This window comes from Pinus tabuliformis, chromosome 8, assembly GCF_031772625.1.
Source record: "Pinus tabuliformis cultivar Carrire ecotype Pingquan chromosome 8, CPIR1, whole genome shotgun sequence".
Lineage (NCBI taxonomy): Eukaryota > Viridiplantae > Streptophyta > Pinopsida > Pinales > Pinaceae > Pinus > Pinus tabuliformis.
The window spans coordinates 762,882,024-762,901,018 of NC_142294.1; the positions used below are offsets into that span (position 1 = coordinate 762,882,024).

Here is an 18,995-nt window from a genome sequence, read left to right on the forward strand (position 1 = left end):
AGGCAAGACACAAGCTGATCTGAAGAGACATGGTAAAATTCTTTCTACCTAGAATGAATTTGTTTCTGCCATTAAAAAACAGTTCTATCCTCTAGCTTATATGCAGCAAGCAATGATGAGTTGGCAAACTCTTCACCAATTAAGGGGCAAAAGTGTACAAAGTTATACCCAGGAATTTAGAAATAGATCTTTAACTCTAGGCATATCTCTAGACTCACCTGAAACTTTGCTGAAGTATATAGGTGGTCTACATATCTATTTGAAGCACACCATTCTCATGTCTAATCCCACTAGCCTAGATGATGTATTAGTTCAGGCTACACATCTAGAAGCTAGAGGCAAGAATGTGAACCCAGAGATTGGGGGATCATCAAAATCCTCTGCAAGCAAGAACAAGGAAAAGAAGAAGCTGAAATGGAAGGAAAGGAAGACAAACACTGTACACAAGGACAAACCTTCATGCACTCACTGCAAGAAGGATGGGCACGATGATGAACGTTGCCAGTCATTGCATCTGGAGCTGAAACCTAAGAAGTTCGGTGGTAAGAAGAAGAAGACTGCTGCTGCTATTTAGAAAGACTTGGGGTTAGACTCAGTGGATGAAACAACAGTCACAACCACAGGTATAAAAGGTAAAAATTCTGAAGCATCTACAAGTAATTCTGCACAATCTATTGATAATGAAGATAATGAGAGGACAAGACATGAGCTTTTTCATATTAGATTTATTTCCAAGCACCAAAAGATTGATACTTTATTTGATAGTGGATCACAAGTAAACTTGATTTCTGAAACAATTGTAAAGAAGTTGGGCTTACTAACAACACATCACAAGAAGCCATATCCATTAGGTTGGGTATGTGATAAAACAAAGCTACAAGTGACTAGACAATGTAAACTTAGATTTGCTATTCGGTCAACTTTTGTAGATGAGGTTGAGTTAGATATAGTTCCCTTAGATATATGTGGTATTGTTTTAGTAAGTCCTTACTTGTATGATAGAAAAGCCATTTTGTATAGAGCTGAAAATAAGTATCAACTCACTAAATATGGAATAGAATATATTGTAAGAGCTCATAAACTCAAAAATAACTATTCTCTCATAAACTCAGGGCAAATGAAAAGAATTGTAAATTCATGCAAGCAATTTTTAATGATGGTTGTAAAGGAAAAGAACCCTGATAAAACCAATGTATTTGAAGGCTGTGAAGCTAAATAGAAAGCTGATTTAGTTAAAGTTGTTTCAGAATATGATATCCTATTTCAAGAACCTAAAGGTATGCCACCTAAAAGGGAAAATAGTACATGATATTCATTTGCAGCAAGATGCTCCATTACCTAACATCGGAATGTACAGGTTTTCCGCTTTAGAAAATGCAGAGATCAAGAAGCAGGTACAGGAGCTGCTTGATAAAGGGTTCATAAGGCCAAGCACATCACCATGTGGATCTCCAATCGTACTGGTGAGAAAGAAAGATGGTTCGTGGAGGATGTGCATTGATTATAAAGCATTGAATAAAATAACGATCAAGAATCGTTATCCTCTTCCTCGCATTGATGATCTATTAGATCAGTTGAAAGAAGCAGTTTACTTTTCCAAGTTAGACTTGCGTAGTGGCTATCATTAGGTCAAAGTTGTAGAACAAGATGCATGGAAGACTGCTTTCAAGACAAAGCAAGGGCTATATGAATGGTTGGTTATGCCTTTTGGATTAACTAATTCTCCTGCCACTTTCATGAGAGTTATGAATGATGTACTCCGACCTTTTATTGATGATTTTGTAATTGTATATTTAGATGACATTCTTGTTTTCAGTAAAACATGGGAAGAACATTTGAAGCATGTAAAGCAGACTTTAGATGTTTTGAAAAGAGAAAATATCTATGTGAAGTTATCAAAATGTGAATTTGGAAAAACATCTTTAAATTATTTGGGTCATATTGTAGGGGGTGGTGAATTGAAGATAGATCCCTCTAAGGTTGAAGTCATTGTGAACTGGCCTAAACCCAAATCTGCTACAGAAGTTAGGAGTTTCCTAGGAGCAGCACAATATTAGAGAAAGTTTATTGCTAACTTTTCCTTGATTGCAGCTCCCTTACATGCTTTAACAGGATTGAACAAGGTGTTTCAGTGGGGAGGCAAACAACAGATCTTCAATGACCATTTGAGATTGAAACAGATGCCAATGACTATGCCATGGGAGTAGTGTTAATGCAACATGGTAAACCCATATGCTATCATTCTGAGACATTTACTTCTGCAGTAGTTAATTATCCCACATATGATAAAGAATTCTATGCATTAGTACAGAGTGTGAAAAAGTGGAAACATTACCTAACGAGCAAAGAAACAATCATACATACAGATCGTCAGCCACTTCAATATTTTCACTCACAAACTAAATTGTAGCAATCAATACATTATAGGTGCATGGGTTTCCTACAACAATTTCATCTTGTCATCAGATATAAGAAAGGCATACACAATAAGGTTGCAGATATGCTGTCAAGACCAATCATAAATGCATCTACTATACTTAAGCATAACTCAGTAATGCATGAAAGATACATTGAAAAATATGCTCAAGATGTAGATTTTAAAGATGTATATGCAACCTTAAGTCATGACAGACAAGTAGAAGAATTGGATTATTATGTTAAGGACCAACTCTTGTATCATTTGGGAAAGTTATGCATTCCACAAATGAAAAGAGTTAACATAATCCGAGAAGCACATACTTCTCTTATATCAGGTCATTTTGGTGTAAGTAAAACAATTGCACAGTTGCAAAGGTTCTGTTATTGACCAAGAATGCATGAAACAATTTCTAGATATATTGAAGGGTGTACCATGTGTGCTAAAAGCAAGCCCAGTAATAGAAAATTAGTCTTGTACACCCTGCTTCCAGTTACTTCTCGTCCTTGGGAAAGTGTTTCCATGGACTTTGTTGGGGGGTTGCCAAAATCTAGAAAAGTTCATGATTATTTATATGTTATTGTGGACAGGTTCAGCAAAATGTGTATTTTAATACCTTGTAGCAAGCAGATTATAGCTGAACAAACAACGAAGTTGTTCTTTTAGCATGTATGGGTTCATTTTGGGTTACCCACTTCCATTGTATCTAATCGAGATTCCTGATTTGTTGGGAAGTTTTGGTCAAGTCTGTGGGAATTGATGGACACTAGATTGAAGAAGAGCACAACATTTCATCCACAAACAGATGGCCAAACAGAGGTGGTCAACAGGACAATGATCCATTTTCTTAGGGGATATTGCAGCAAGCATCCCAAGCTTTGGGATGAACATTTGTGTTATGTGCAACATGCTTGCAATCGTGCCAAGCACTCTTCTACTCAGAGATCTCCTTTTGAGACTTGTTTTGGTTTTACACCAAAGTCTCCCTTGGATTTTGTCTTTGGTAAAGACATAGCAGTTGATGGACACAGTGATGTGGACAAAGCAACCAAGTTCATTGAACAGATCCAAGAAATTCACCAGGCAGTGCAGGAACAACTAGAAAGAAGCTAGGCCAAGTACAAGGCAAGGCATGACAAGCATCAAATTGAGCATAGCTTCCAAGTTTTTTATCAAGTCTAGTTGTACATCAGCAAAGACAAAATGCAAGGTGAAGGTAAGAAGCTAAAGCTAATAAGGTATGGGCCTTTCAAGATACTTGAGAAAATTGGTGAAAACGCTTTTCGCCTTGATTTGCCAGCTTATATGCACATCTATTCAGTTGTTAATGTAGAGAACTTGAGACTGTTTGAACCTTCATTGATTGAAGATCCCGAAGAGCAAAGTCAATTGCCTTCTATTGATGATCTGTTGCTTGAATATCTCAATGAGTTGCAGGAAGACATAGTTTTGGACAAAAAGGTGAGAACTACGTGCAGAGGGGATGTTGAGTACCTCAAAATCGGACTCAAAGGTTCAAAACCAAGCAGTGCATGATGGATAGAGATTGGATAAGTGAGGAAGTTGTATCCTCACTTGATTGATGCTTAAAAACCAACTTTTGGTGGTCCAAAAGCTTTTTCAGTGGGAAGATGTGATCCAAAATGGATCCTAAAACCCTCTAAGTCTTCATATACTTAAAAACTATCGCAAGGGGAAAACATTAGCAAATGGCGGAAAACACTATCGCAAAGGAAAAACAAGAAGAAATGGTGAAAACAGAGTTAAATGGAGGCTTAAGCAACATCGCACAGGAGCCATCAGATCTAGCCAATCAACGATCCAGATCTGATTGGCATATCGCAATCGGTGGTAGCAGGCGGAGTTAATCGGGCGCGGCCTTATCGGAAATTGTGATAGCGATCAACGTGATTAAATGAGGGTTGTTGATCAAGCACGCAGATCAACGGTCCAGATCTACTCGCGCTATTGCATTGCCAATACACACACAGAAGGACTTACCGGGGCCCGAGGACTATGCGGTATGCAATTGCGATATATCGCATCGTGACAATACAAAGGAGTGGGGCCGATACATATGTGACTTGCGATAAAGCTGGCCCCGACAGGTTTTATGGGCGCAAATATATATATTTTGAGTTCCGAAAGAAAAGGGTTTTTTCTATGTAAATTCGCATTTTCGTTAAATAAACGAAAAACAAAGGAAATGCGAACGAAGCGATAAAACAGACCTGAAAGGGTTTATACATGCAGCAATATATATTTTGAGTTCCATAATGAGCAGGATTTTAGGCGGGCCTTAGGCGGTAAGTGGTATTGGACAGGCTCCGCCCGATTCCATACACTAGCCGACACGTGGCTTGGTGCTGGAGAGAGAAAACTGCCTTTTCGGGCAGGTAATCTCTGTACGCATAAGCTGCCTGAAATGAATAGCAACCGTTGGATGAACGATCATATAGATCAACGGTGGACTTGCGATAGCGACCAAAGGCGGATTCGAAAGGATTATAGGGTGGAATTGATAATATTTGAAGTCTGATAAACGACAATTTGGCGGATTTTATAGCGTTTTTTTGTATTTCTCTGTGTAAACAGAGAAACAACTTTTTTGGGATTTCAACATGCTGATAGTCCCTTCCGTTACAAAACAGGTGGCCACCATACCTGAAGATGTTACACCATGATTGGTTAACGCTCAGAGGGGATTTGAACGGATAGAGACTAGAAGCCAGAAGCCCGAAAGGGAAAATGAACAGACAAGTGTCAATTGGCTTAAAAGCCACTGAATGACAGAGACAGAGGCAGGCAGTGCTGAGACAGAGAGAAAACAGAGACAGAGAGCGAGAGGGAGAGTCTGTGTACTCAAGAAAGACTTGGGGATCCAAGTAAAGCCATGTTGTTTTATTCCTGTTGTTTTGAGACTCAATCTGAGCTCACATTTGTAAAAACTCTGCTCTTGAAGACATAATAGAGAGGTCACCATTGAAAGCTGGACCAGGAGACGTAGCCCAAGAGTTTTGGGTGAACTCCTTGATTATTTGTTGTGTTATGCATGTATCTGTTATGTTTTTCTAACTGCTTCATTGTCTATATTATTCGCAATATTTTCGATCCGTTGCACTAAGTAATATAGTAAAATCCTACACATGAGTCTGTAATACCTTAATATTATTCTAAGATCGCATTTTTAGATCAACGTAGCACTTTTGTGTGCCATTTCCTGCAAAATTTCATAAAAAATTCAAATTGCTCCAAAATTTTCAAAATTTTCTCCTTGGCTGCTATGGATGATAGGCTAAACATCCTTGGATGTTTTAGCCACCAATTTCATTCTTTTACCCCTTTTTCTTGACTCCCTTTGCTTGTCTTGGACTTCTTTTAGTTTTGTTTTCAATTTCTTGATTTTGATTTGTGCAATCTGATTCCTTGTTTGATAGTGGTGGGTCATGTGCCTCAACATCTGATTTTCCCTTTTAGCCCTATCAAGAAGCTTCTCTAGATGACCATTGAATTTGCCTAGCTAATATTCCTTTTCTTCATTGATTTCCATAACAATTCTGTCTTCAATACTCAAATCCTTGTTTAGTAGGTTTTGGTCTCTTTCTTTCTGCAATTCCCTTTTAGGAATTTGAAGTACTTATTACAAATAAAAAAATAAAATTACATTTGAAATCAAAATTTGTTGAAGAAACTTTCTTATTACCACTCATTTGCCGGATTTTATGCATGAATTGAAAGTTTTAGTGACCTTGAAACCCTAATGACCTAATGGAGACACTGAATTGAATGAAGTCATGATGGTGATGATTGCCATGATGATGATAATCTCTTAATGATGAGACACTTAGCTGAGTGATGAAAGTGACTGGCATGTGAAATTCTTGAGAGAGTGGAAATAACCCTAGACACACTAACCAATGACCAAATTTTATCCTGAAAACCTAGTGACATGATAAAATTTGACTTTGAGACCCCTAACAAAACTTGGTAAAAGCATATTTAATCTTTGGTGATAGGCATAACTGACTGACACTAACACTCACTACCTTGGTAACCAGAGTGGTGGAGGCCCAAGAAACTACTCTCCACTTCTGGAAGGCTTTGATCTCTGTAACTATCTCATCTCTCTACTCATTAATTGGTTCAATTTTTAACATCTCTTGATGCTAAATTTCTATTTATAACAAAAAAATGTGTTTGGGATAGGTTGCAATTACACACAACATAAGACACATAGCAACCACTGTGAGCATGTCTAAGGTTGTTTCCTTCACCCACATCATCAATAACGTAGAATCAACATTTAGTATAGTCGTATCTCGGTGCCTCCTGAGACAACATTTTCCACTGCCTCTCTACCTATCTCTATTACCCATCATATGGGGTTGTGCTCTTGCCGCAACCACAAAGCTCGATTTCAACCTTACAGGTGTCGTTAATTGGTTCCAGCAAAATTTACACACAAATATTATTAATTCACAGCATTTTTCTCTGGCATGCATACTTGTAATTATGATAAAGAAGCTGAGAAAACAGGATTGATTGAAAATGTTTGCATAATTCAGGGTTTATGGGTGCCATGATATCCAAACTGGAATTTGTATTCCGGAACATATTCTCCAAGAAAGGCATGTCGGGGAAGTGGAAGTCAGTGGGGAAGATGAACTACTATGCATGACTCTCTATGCTCTCACTGGCTATTTTAACATCCTTTTCATTTGTTCTGGAGGGTCCAAGACTATGGGCCATTGGATGGAACAATGCTCTACACGCCATTAGTCCTCAATTTTCATGGTAAATTCACTTCTATTCAATGTTTTTTTTTTTGGCACGATATTTGATAATTCTACTAACCAACAATTGACTTGACTTACCAAGTGGGTGTTTTCTTAGAGTTTGTTCTACCTTTTGTACAACCAAGGTTCATACATGTCCCTGAATGAAATATCTCCATTAACATTCATCATAGGAAACATAATGAAAAGTATTTCCGTTATCGATTCATCCATCATTATCTTTCACAACCCAATCAATCCCATCAGTGCTCTAGGAGAAACTGTTGCCATTTTGTGTACATTCTTCTATTCGCAGGTATGATATTTGTATATGTTCTTCTTATCCGGTAAATGGAAAATAACCATATGAAGACATGACATGTAAATTTATTTCAAATGATGAGACCTATTAAGTTTCATTTACTAGCAAAGCAATCAGGAACATATAGAAAGACAATGTTCTCTTCAAAATGAGATGGAAGGACATCCAATTCCAATTCCCTGTGAGGTCATTTCTAAGATTGACATCCAAGTTCCGGTGAGGCCATTTTCATGTTGGATTTGATTGTGAGGTCATTTCCATGTTTGACTCGATTGTGATCCTTGTGTTGTCATCATAGATATTCCAAATTCCCATTTGCCTTAATGTTTTAATGGTGAATTTTATTTTTCATTAATTATAATGTTTTTGAATTTTAGTTTTTTATTAACTATGATGTTTTTTAGAAAATGGCTTTTAATATTAGGAAATTTTTATCATGATTTTAATAATAACGTGTTTTTTTTTGTTCTGTTTCATTAAAATATATTAAAAGTTTTATTATTTACATATAAAAATTTAAATTTAAATTTAAATAAAAATATTATGAATATAAAATTATGACTATTATTTCTTAGAGGTGTAAATGTTTCTTAGCTATTTTCACTCTAAAAAAGGTTGTACTACAAGGGATTTCATCCCTCTTAGTGCTTGATAGATCCATGATTAAGATGGATCTACACTACTCTTAATATAAATTTTCTATACATGATATTTAACACAAACTTAGCATGATAATGACATTGGTGAAACCAAAAAAGACCATATAATGACCATTAGATGGTGACAAATAATAAACAATTATGGTTAATTATGTTTAGGCTTTTAGGAATTTAACAAGAAGTAATGTTACAGAAAGTGAAAATAGTTATCCCTTCCACCTACTTAGCTTATTGAATTATTCATGATCCACCTTGCCCTATTAATGGATTGAGAGGTTCTTTTCTCCTCCCATATTTCTTATATTCCTTTTCATACAATGAGCCACAACTTAGTTCTTTGCTCCTTTCCATCCTTCTGGTATTCTTTAGTGTTTACCTATAGCTAACATCCTACAGTTGCACTAGTACAAAGACTTATTAATCATTTAACATTATAAAATATTTAAATAACTACTGAATTAACGTGTGTGAAAGGGTAATTTCCAGCTTTACTTGATATTAAAATACTTTCCATCCAATGACTAATGGCCAAAATTAAAAAGTAGTTAACTTATAATTTAGTACAAATAACAAGTATCTACATGGATTTAACTTAGAATAACAATTATTCCTTCACCTCACTTGCTTCTATGACAAACTGCCTATATAGTCCAATGTTTTGCAATGGCAATTCTAGCTAGATCTCGTGCTCGAATTCCCTTTAGATTTTATATATATTTTTTGTTTATTTTATTGTCTATGAATTGGGCATATCTTGGAATGAAAAATCCTCTTTTTATTTAATTTGATTTGCCAATATTTATTCCTATTTTCAAGTTTATTTCAAGCTTTAGTTATAATTGAGCTCTACAAAGTTATTCCTCAACCCAAGTGAAGTGACTTTGATAGTGATATGTAAAAATTCTAAGAATGATGTAAATAAATCTCATGTTCTAGAAAATTTCCATATTTGTACTAGATATCACACGTGTCCATACCTACATGAAGCTTAGCAATTTACTTATGATTTCCTATCACTTATGCATTTGTAGGTGAGATGTTTCTTACAACCTTAGTGTGGCTTCTATTCAATGATTACATTGTTGTATATAGTATTAGTATAGATTGCTTCAACCCAAAAGCTATTTGAGAGTTTATTTCCTTAACAATGATCTTTTCCATCTCAACAATGGTCCTCTTTTCCTCTATACATTGCAGTTATGTTGCGCAAATACCTTGAGTGTTGCAATACTTGGAGAATTAATTAGAGTTTATTTTCCCAAACTCTAATTTCTGAGAACCTTAATTTTCTTATCAATTTTCTTTTCGAGTTTCAACCATTGCTCTGTATTTCTTCAATGTTATAAGAGCTAATGACTTGTACTTGACAAAGCACAACCATTTTTTTCTTTAAAGGGCATCGATGGATGTCATAAAATAATTTGGACTTTGTATGTTTTTTCTTCATCCATATTTTTTTGTCAAATTTATCCCTATGTTTGTTGTCTAAAATGTGAAATTTACAATAACTCATGTTGAATTGGAGGAAAACATGAACCATATTTTTTTATTTAAATGATACAAATTCTAGACTTAAGATATCCATACCTTTGATGCCATAGTTGATTTTTTGAGTCATTTTAAGCCACCAATGCTTCTTTTCTTATTGTTGTAATTGACTTTTACTTGAGAAAACAAAACCAATTTTTACTTGCAAGGGCATTGATGGATGTCATAAAATAATTTGGACTTTCCAATGACTAAACATGCATGTTTTTTATTCATCCAACTTCTTTTGTCAAATTTATCCCTATGTTTCTTGTCTAAAATGTGAAATTCACAATAACTTGTGTTGAATTGGAGGAAAAACATGAACCATATTAAATTTCTTTAAATGTTTCAGATTCTAGACTTAAGATATCCATACCTTTTGATGCCATAGTTGATTTTTAGAGTTGTTTTCAGCCACCAATGCTTCTTGTCCTATTGTTGATACTATATACCTATCAAGATCTCCTTCAACAAATTTTTCAACCACTTGGTATTTGTCCCTCTTGAAACCCTTTCCATCAGATATAATCTTGGAATGATGCTTTAGTATTTGTCTTCTATAGTTTCTTCTTTAGGCCCAGTACGTACATACTCCACATATTTAACACCTTCATTAGGCACTTTCATTGGGTTTGTTCCTTAGCCTTTGACCATGTGTATGTTCTCATGTCTCGAAGCAATTATCTTTTGGTGACTTTTATTATCATTCAATTAGGCAAACCACTCACTTTTTCATGTCATGTGGTATATTTAATATCTCCTTAAGAATATTTTTGCTCAATAGTGAAGTAATAAAGAGTATAACATCTCTCTTCTCTTCACTATCACAATTTTGACTAGGCTTCTTTTGATACAAATTACTTGAATGTCCTTTACATTTTGCATGAGAAATTTCATACTTCATTTCTACAATCCTTATCATAATGACTAGGTTTTCCATAATAATAGCACTTGCATTTGATACCTGGGCTAAATTTTCCTCTCCTTTATGCTTTGAACTTGTGATCTCTTTATCTTCATCTCTTATGATTCTCTTTGGTGGAAAAAACTTTGCATTCCTTTGCCTTATTCTTTAACACAAAGGCATGTTCACAACTCTCTTCTTCATCATATAGCTTATTTTTTTGTTCATCAGGTAAGAGCAGTCTTCTTAGATTATTAAATGTGAAGGACATAACTCATGTTGATAAGTTGAGACTTGCTACAAACACTTAAAAATATCAAGAAAAATTAATGGCTATAGAGACAAGATCCCTGCTCTCTATCTTTTCACATCCAGTAATAAGTTGATCTCTTATATTTTTGACACTAGTTAGATGCTTATGTGGATCTTCTAACATGGAAACCTGTAGAAAAATATCCATTAAGGAGAGGGGTTAGAAATTGACAACCATTTTGTATGCTCATTTCCATGAAAGTAGTGCCACATCAACATCTCAAACATTCTCTATGCTAAAGATAAAATCCAAAAAATTAACTCAGTTAATCTATTGCATGCAACCTTTATAACATAATATATGCATAAGGTTTGCATGAACTGATATTGGTTAGGGAGAAGGTTTTATCAGTGATGAACATTAATCTTTTTTTTTTTATATATATATTTAACATATTTTCAAGGCACTCGGTTACTTTAGTACCCCTTGTTTAAGAATATATTTCCATTAAATTATTATAGTATTAGGGGGTTTACGCAGTGCATTATATTAGATATCATTTTTGGGATTCAACTGCATTAAGTAAGTCATTCACGTATGACCATTTCCATGAGAGGTAGTCGTAACTGAGTAATTTCTCATGATTTTTGAATAGTTCACTTAGCACTCTTTGCATCGGGTGATGCTCACAGGGGTGAAGAAGTGGGATTGAAACTAGTGAAATGAATCACATAGCGTCAATCATCACTTCCGGGGCTTGCACCCGGTAACGTGAATGAATTACTTAACGCAGTTGAATACCAAAAATGATATCTAATAAATTATTATACTTTATACTAAATCTATAAAATGTTGAGGATCTATTTTGTTTTCAGTCTCCATTTTTCCTTAACTTTGTAGTTGTACTATTAATATAATTGATATTATAAAGGAATGAGCAAGTTCATTTGAGAAAAATCTTTGTGTGGGCTACTTTTTCTTTCATCTACAACTATTTTCAAAATTTAACACCTTACTCTTTTTTTCATTCTCAACTTTCCTCCTTCGTTTCTTTGGACCTTACTTGGGTTCTGTCTATTAAGCAAGTGGAACTAGTTTCATGATTTAGCATCTTTGTATTATCATCATTGATTTGCTGGATCGATTTTCAATTTGATTACTTTAGAACTCCTTGCATGTAAGATCCCAAATCGCTAAATAATCAATAGATCTAGAATATTTTAGTGTTCTAAATGAAAAATTGACAAGCCAAGTGTAGAACACAAGGGATCTAAAATAAATGCAACCTCTTATTTATATTAATAGCTAAAAACGAGATAGATTCCCATACAAATAAGATTGGAGCTCCTACAAATGGCATGCATGGCTGCTCATTAAAGACTACTCTAAGACACTGAAGCTCAATCGTGGACCCTAGATGGAATCACCAGTCAAATTCATCACAGGGTTTTCATCCCAGGATTAAGCTAGAATTGGCCACGGTAAGTTATCAACAAAAACATAATAAGATAGACAAAGTCAGGATGCCCAAAATGCCTAGCTCCTATCATCTTTTAAAGGCTGGATGGACTCTCTCGAAGCCTTATTTTATTATTTTCCCTCGAAAAATGAAGGTAAATACCATGGGCCGATACCATGGGAAAACACCACGGTAAACACCATGGGAAGATTCCGTCCACTTTGACCATATAAAAAAAGGGAATATTACAAATCCTTTCGCCCAAAGATTGCTTGCCCTCAATCAATCCACTTCTATCCATAGCAGAAGTATTTGTACATTGATACCAAGAGCCCATACAACCCAATGTGTTATTCCATGCCTCCATGCTAAATGATCCTTCGATACCTGGATCCCAAACAATCCTTCGACCAATCACTCCCTCAATAGATTCACCTGGATACTAAACAAAATTCCACCCAATCCTGCCCCTAATAGATTCTCCTGGATCCCAATGCCATCTAAGTCCTCGGACCTGTGGGTTATGATACCATGTAAGCCCTCCAACACTGCCCCTTCTTAAGGGCCCAATCTGTAATATGCCCTTAGCTAAGAGTATCCTCTTAGGAATCATCCCATCAATAGAGTTCCAATTCATAATCTCTCACCAATCCATGCCATGGGAAAGATGAATGCCTATGATACCATTGTAAGATCCCAAATCACTAAATAATCAACAGATCTAGAATATTTTAGTGTTCTAAATGAAATTCTTACAAGCCAATCATTAAATACAAGGGATCTAAAAGAAATCTAACCTCTTATTTAGATTAATAACTAAAAACAATATACATGCCCATACAAATAAGATTGGAGCTCCTACAAATGACATGCGAGACTACTCATTAAAGACTAATCTAAGACATTGAAGCTCAATCGTGAACCTTGGATGGAACACGGGGGTTTCACTCAATGAACCTCTAACATAGCACGTGCATTCGTGGCATACTAAACAATAGCTTTTATTGGACTACATATTGGAAAATACCTATGAAAATCACATTATTTAACCCCCTACCAATACGTACCCAATACATGTTCCCAATTTAAAAAACACCTGCTTCACTAGATATTGTAGGTGTCCTTTTTTTCATTAACATTTTTTATACCCCTTTATATTTTCTCATTAACTTTGAGTTCAATTTTTAATACTTGCCAATATAAAAACCCTTAACCGCCTATTATATGCTCAATATATTATGTCATTTTTTCCTCAATATATATCCCCCAATATGAATGCACGTGGTATGGTATTGCTACCCCAGTGAAGCCATCATGGGATGGAACCACCAGTCAAACTCACCATGGGGTTTTCATCCCAGGATCAAGCTAAAACTGGCCATGCCAAGTTCTCAACAAAAACATAAGAAGATAGGCAAACTTAGGATGTCCCAAATGCCTTGCTCCTATCCACTTTTAAAAGGCTAGATGGACTCTCTAGAAGCCTTATTTTGTTGTTTTCCCTCGAAAAACAAAGGTAAATACCATGGGCCAATACCATGGGAAAACGCCATAGTAAATACCATGGGAAGATTTCGTCCACTTTGACAATATAAAAAAAGGGAATATTACATTGTCTGAGAATTTCTTTCCATTAAATTATTATGTTTTATGCTAGATTTATAAAACGTTGAGGATCTATTTTATTTCCAGTCTCCAATTTTTCTAAATTTGTAGTTGTACTATTAATATAATTGATATTATAAAGGAATGAGCCACTTCTTTTGAGAAAAAATTCGTGGGGGCTAATTCACCTTTCATCTACTATTGTTTTGTCACATCCAGTAATAAGTTGATCTCTTATATTTTTGACACTATTCAAATGCTTATGTGGATCTTCTAACATGTAAACCTGTAGCAAAATAGCCATTAAGGAGAGGGGTTAGAAATTGACAACCATTTTGTATGCCCGTTGCCATGAAAGTAGTGACACATGAGGATCTCAGACATTCTCTATGTTGAAGATAAAATCCAGAAAATTAACTGAGTTGATCTACTGCATGCAACCTTGATAACATAAGATATGCACAAGGTTTGCATGAATTGTTATTAGTCAGGGAGAAGGTTTTATCAATGATGAACATTAATCTTTTTTATATATATTTAGCATATTTTCAGGGCACTCAGTTACTTTAGTACTCCTTGTCTGAGAATATATTTCCATTAAATTATTCTATTTTATACTAAATTTATAAAATGTTGAGGATCTATTTTGTTTTCAGTCTCCAATTTTCCTTAACTTTGTAGTTGTACTATTAATATAATTGATATTATAAAGGAATGAGCCAGTTCTTTTGAGAAAAAACTTTGTGTGGGCTTCTTTTTCTTTCATCTACAACTGTTTTGAAATTTAACACCTTAGTATTTTTTTTATTTCATTCTCAACTTTCCTCTTTTGTTTCTTTGGACCTTACTTGGGTTCTGTAGATTAAGCAAGTGGAACCAGTTTCATGGTTTAGCATCTTTGTATTGTCATTAGTGATTTGTTGGATCAATTTTCAATCTGATTACTTTAGAACTCCTTGTCTGAGAATTTCTTTCCATTAAATTATTTTGTTTTATGCTAGATTTATAAAATGTTGAGGATCTATTTTGTTTTCAGTCTCCAATTTTTCTAAACTTTGTAGTTGTACTATTAATATAGTTGATATTATAAAGGAATGAGCGAGTTCAATTGAGAAAAACTTCATCTGGGTTAATTTACCTTTCATCTACTACTGTTTTGAAATTTACCACCTTAGTAATTTTTTTTGTCATTCTCAACTTTCCTCTTTCATTTGTTTGGTCCTTACTTGGTAACTTTAGATTAAGAAAGTGGAATGAGTTTCATGGGTTAGTATCTTTGTTTTGTCACCTGTGATTTACTAGATCACTTTTCAATTGAAACACATATAATAACTCTTTCATGTTTTTACAAGTCAAATAAACGAGTACGTTATATATATTTTGGGGCCATTAATTTAAAACCAAGGTGAGGTGTGGTCTTTTGATGTAAAAAAGTAGTATTTTCATTATGGTGCTTATGGATCTCACTTGCTTGATTTTCACGATAAAATAGTTTAAATGTTGTTGAATGATCTCTACATTATTTTCAACTACATGACATGGGTTATATTTTCTTGAACAAAATTTATTGGATTAAAACAAGAACATGGCAGACACCAAGGAGATTAGTGGTAAAGAGCAATGTGATCTTTTGAATAGTTTTAAGGATCATGAAGGAAATAATACAGAGGTGAGTCAACAGTCAGAAGAGAAACACATGCAATTTTCTCAAGAAGAGGTGTAGTTGATGCTATTCTTGGGTTCAATTTCCAAATAGGAGATATGTGTAGTTTTATTCAAGGGTGGATCTTAATTCACATGGAAATTCAAAATTTATTTACAAAATTGTTATAGTCCTTTGTAGACACATGTTTCAAACTATTAAAAATTTGCTTTGTACTGATTAAGGTTCTCTATAGCAAGATGAAGTGATCAAGAAGAAATATAGAGAAATTGTACTAAAACAAATGATTTATTTCTTTATTTACGAGGCATTCATGTTGGCATAATCAAACAAGGTCTTTAACTTGAACATAGGCCTCATGATTTGTAAGGCTCAACAAAGTAGTAAAGAAATATAGAGAAATTGTACTAAAACAAATGATTTATTTCTTTATTTATGAGGCATTTATGTTGGCATAATTGAACAAGGTCTTTAACTTGAATATAGGCCTCATGATTTGTAAGGCTCAACAAAGTAGTATTGTAGTAATATTTCATTGTAGCATGGTCCTTGACTTTCATTGATATTTTCATGTCATTCAATAGTTGTCAAAAAAATATTTTCTTTGCAATATTTGGTGCAATTGCTAATCATACAAATGTAAGTTATACATCATGAATAGACAATAATGCATTTCTAAATACCAAGCATAAGCATGTCGTAAAAAGTTCTATATCAATAAAGCATTTAAAATATAATTATAATTAACCAATATTGAATAAATCCTAGTAGAACTAACGAGTACTTAGTACTACTAGTTATCAAAGAGGAGTAGATCTCCTCCTGTCTTAGCTCGGCATGATTCATCAATAATTAATAACCAATTCATCTACCACTAATAACCAGAGAAAACCAATGCCTAGGGACTTGTTGTTAGAAATCTGCAGTTTCTAAATCTTAAAGTGACCCGATTAAAGCATTAAAGCATTAGATCTTAAGCGTTGAATTGGTATATGATGGACGTACCAGATTAGAGTTAAATAATATATATAAAGGATTGGGTCCTCTCTCTCCCACACACAAGAGTTGTATTCTTCTCCATCAAGAAACGCATAAAGGAAGTGAGGGCAAGAGGAGAGAAACCGAATTCTGAGAAGAAGACAGAAGACAGAAGACAGAAGATGGCAGCCATTACTTCTTCCGCTGTTAATCAAGGTATGTCATCTTAAACAAAGATCATATTAAGTTTGTCAGTGAAATATTTGGTATTGATAATCTTTGCTGTAAGTTAAGATATTTTACATTTGGTATCAGAGCCAAAATCAATAACTGAATATTTCCTATGATTGCCCTTGCGAATGAATATAATGGAAAGCTGTTAATCAAGCTGTGCATGTCGATGCCGAAGGGGTTTTTCTGTGTTTTTTTTTTTTTTTTTTTTTTTAATTTTACTTTCGGCAGAAGCGTGCAAACCGACATATTACTGTGCTTTTCCTTAAGATTTTTACTAGTTTAAACGCAATATCCCTAAGTTTCATCGTTTTATCTAGAGTTTTATATGCCCTGCGATCATCCATTAAGTTTTGGGAAATCCTGGAGGTTTAACATTCCCAAATATCAGTTATGAAAATGGCAATGACGAGTCCATCCTCCCTTGGAAAGATCGATTTCCTTGCTGGTGGGTACTGTGACAACATGAAACCGTTGATCTGAAGAATAGCCTCAAACTGAAGGATCGAATCCCCACACTGGCTATTCGACTTGAGAAGAAAAATAGTAGTCGGCCCTTTTGAATACGTCCTTCTGTAGCCACCGGCTTTTAATTCTGAAAAATATGCTCGGCCTCTGTACTAAGAATCAAATCCGACCCCTCCTGTTTTGACAGCTCCTGAGAATGATAGGTGTGCTCACGAGAAACTCAGGCTACCACTGAATTTTCCAGCGCTGTCAAAAGTTCATCGTATTGCCAGCTTCGAATCATACATTCTGTGCCTGGGCATATAGTTTGGAGTGACGTCTTTCCTTATTGGATTAATTCTGTTTTGAATGCGTCATATTGTATGATATTTATTAGAACGTTTTTTGGATTTTAGGGCAAGATTTATGCACTTTTGGCATTGTTTGAAATTTGGGCTTCTCTGGAGAATAACTATGAATCCCCTCAATATCGAAATGTATACTATAATCACATAAGGGTTTGAATTTTATGCCCACCCAAACAATAATACTAAAGCTAAAGTAATGCGATATGGGGCCGATATGGTGAATAAATTCATCGTTATTACTTGCCGTCCTGTCTCAACCGCCGTATTGTGATTTTTTCATCATTTTGTATTTGCTGTAATGGAATCTGCGAAACTCTAAGTTGTTCCGTGGTGGTTGAGTGGTAAAAATCAAGGTTTTGGTTGATGCTAGCTTGAGGCGTAAGATTTTGGTCCATAGTGGAATCAATAACAGCATATAAATATCTTGATATAATCCATTATATATTTTGTACAAGAACATGCTCTATAGAATAATGTGTTGGAAATTTATTTCCACAGAGTAATTGCGTTGATAATAGAAGTTATTGACGTTTGATTGTTTTGCCATATAATGATGGATCTCTATAGTAATTGTTCTGTGACTGATTGTTTCGCATCAAGTATGTGTTATAAATCATTTATGCACATGAGATTTATGATTTTGTTAATCACCAAAGTGGTCAAAATCAGAACAATCATTTAGTGCATAAGTGACATAATGATTATTGATAGAAATTGCCAGTTATAAAATACCAATTAAAACTCGCGTCACTAATGATAGAACCTGAGAACTTACCCAAAGGAAAGTCTTGTTCTATAACTAGTTGACATGATGAGGTTTAATAGATATTTTGATTAAATAAATATTGATCATCCAAAGATGTCAGTTCTATTTGATTGAATATATTTATTACCTGCTTATGTTTTGGTATTTAATTATGTTAAGTATAAGATAGTATCTACCCAAAGGAGTGCTATATTATACTATTATGTCTACATCTGAATCGCGTTAGTTATGAGCTTATAGTGATTTCATTTTTAATTTGCAGGAGTTACCATGAATACACATGCTTCATCTGTTACATTGTTCACTGGTGTTAATTTTTCTGAATGGAAAGAACAAGTCAATTTCCATTTAGGTATTCAGGATCTTGACTTAGCACTCCTTGTGGATAAGCCTGCTGCTCTTACAAGAGATAGTACTGAGGCAGAAAAATCACACCATAAAGCATGGGAACGCAGTAATAGATTGAGCCTTATGTTTATTAAGATGACTGTTGCTAACAACATCAAGTCAACAATTCCACAAACAGAAAGTGCTAAGGAATATATGAAGTCTGTGGAAGAGCGTTTTCGTTCAGCTGATAAGTCACTCGCTAGTACTCTTATGGCAGAACTCATGACCA

General features: G+C 34.7%; 1 pseudogene; it reads left to right on the forward strand.

The window, feature by feature from the left end:
* Positions 1-7,513, forward strand: part of LOC149237830 (glucose-6-phosphate/phosphate translocator 2, chloroplastic-like) — a 35,207-nt pseudogene extending 27,694 nt beyond the window's left edge.
* Positions 7,514-18,995: the final 11,482 nt, after the last annotated feature.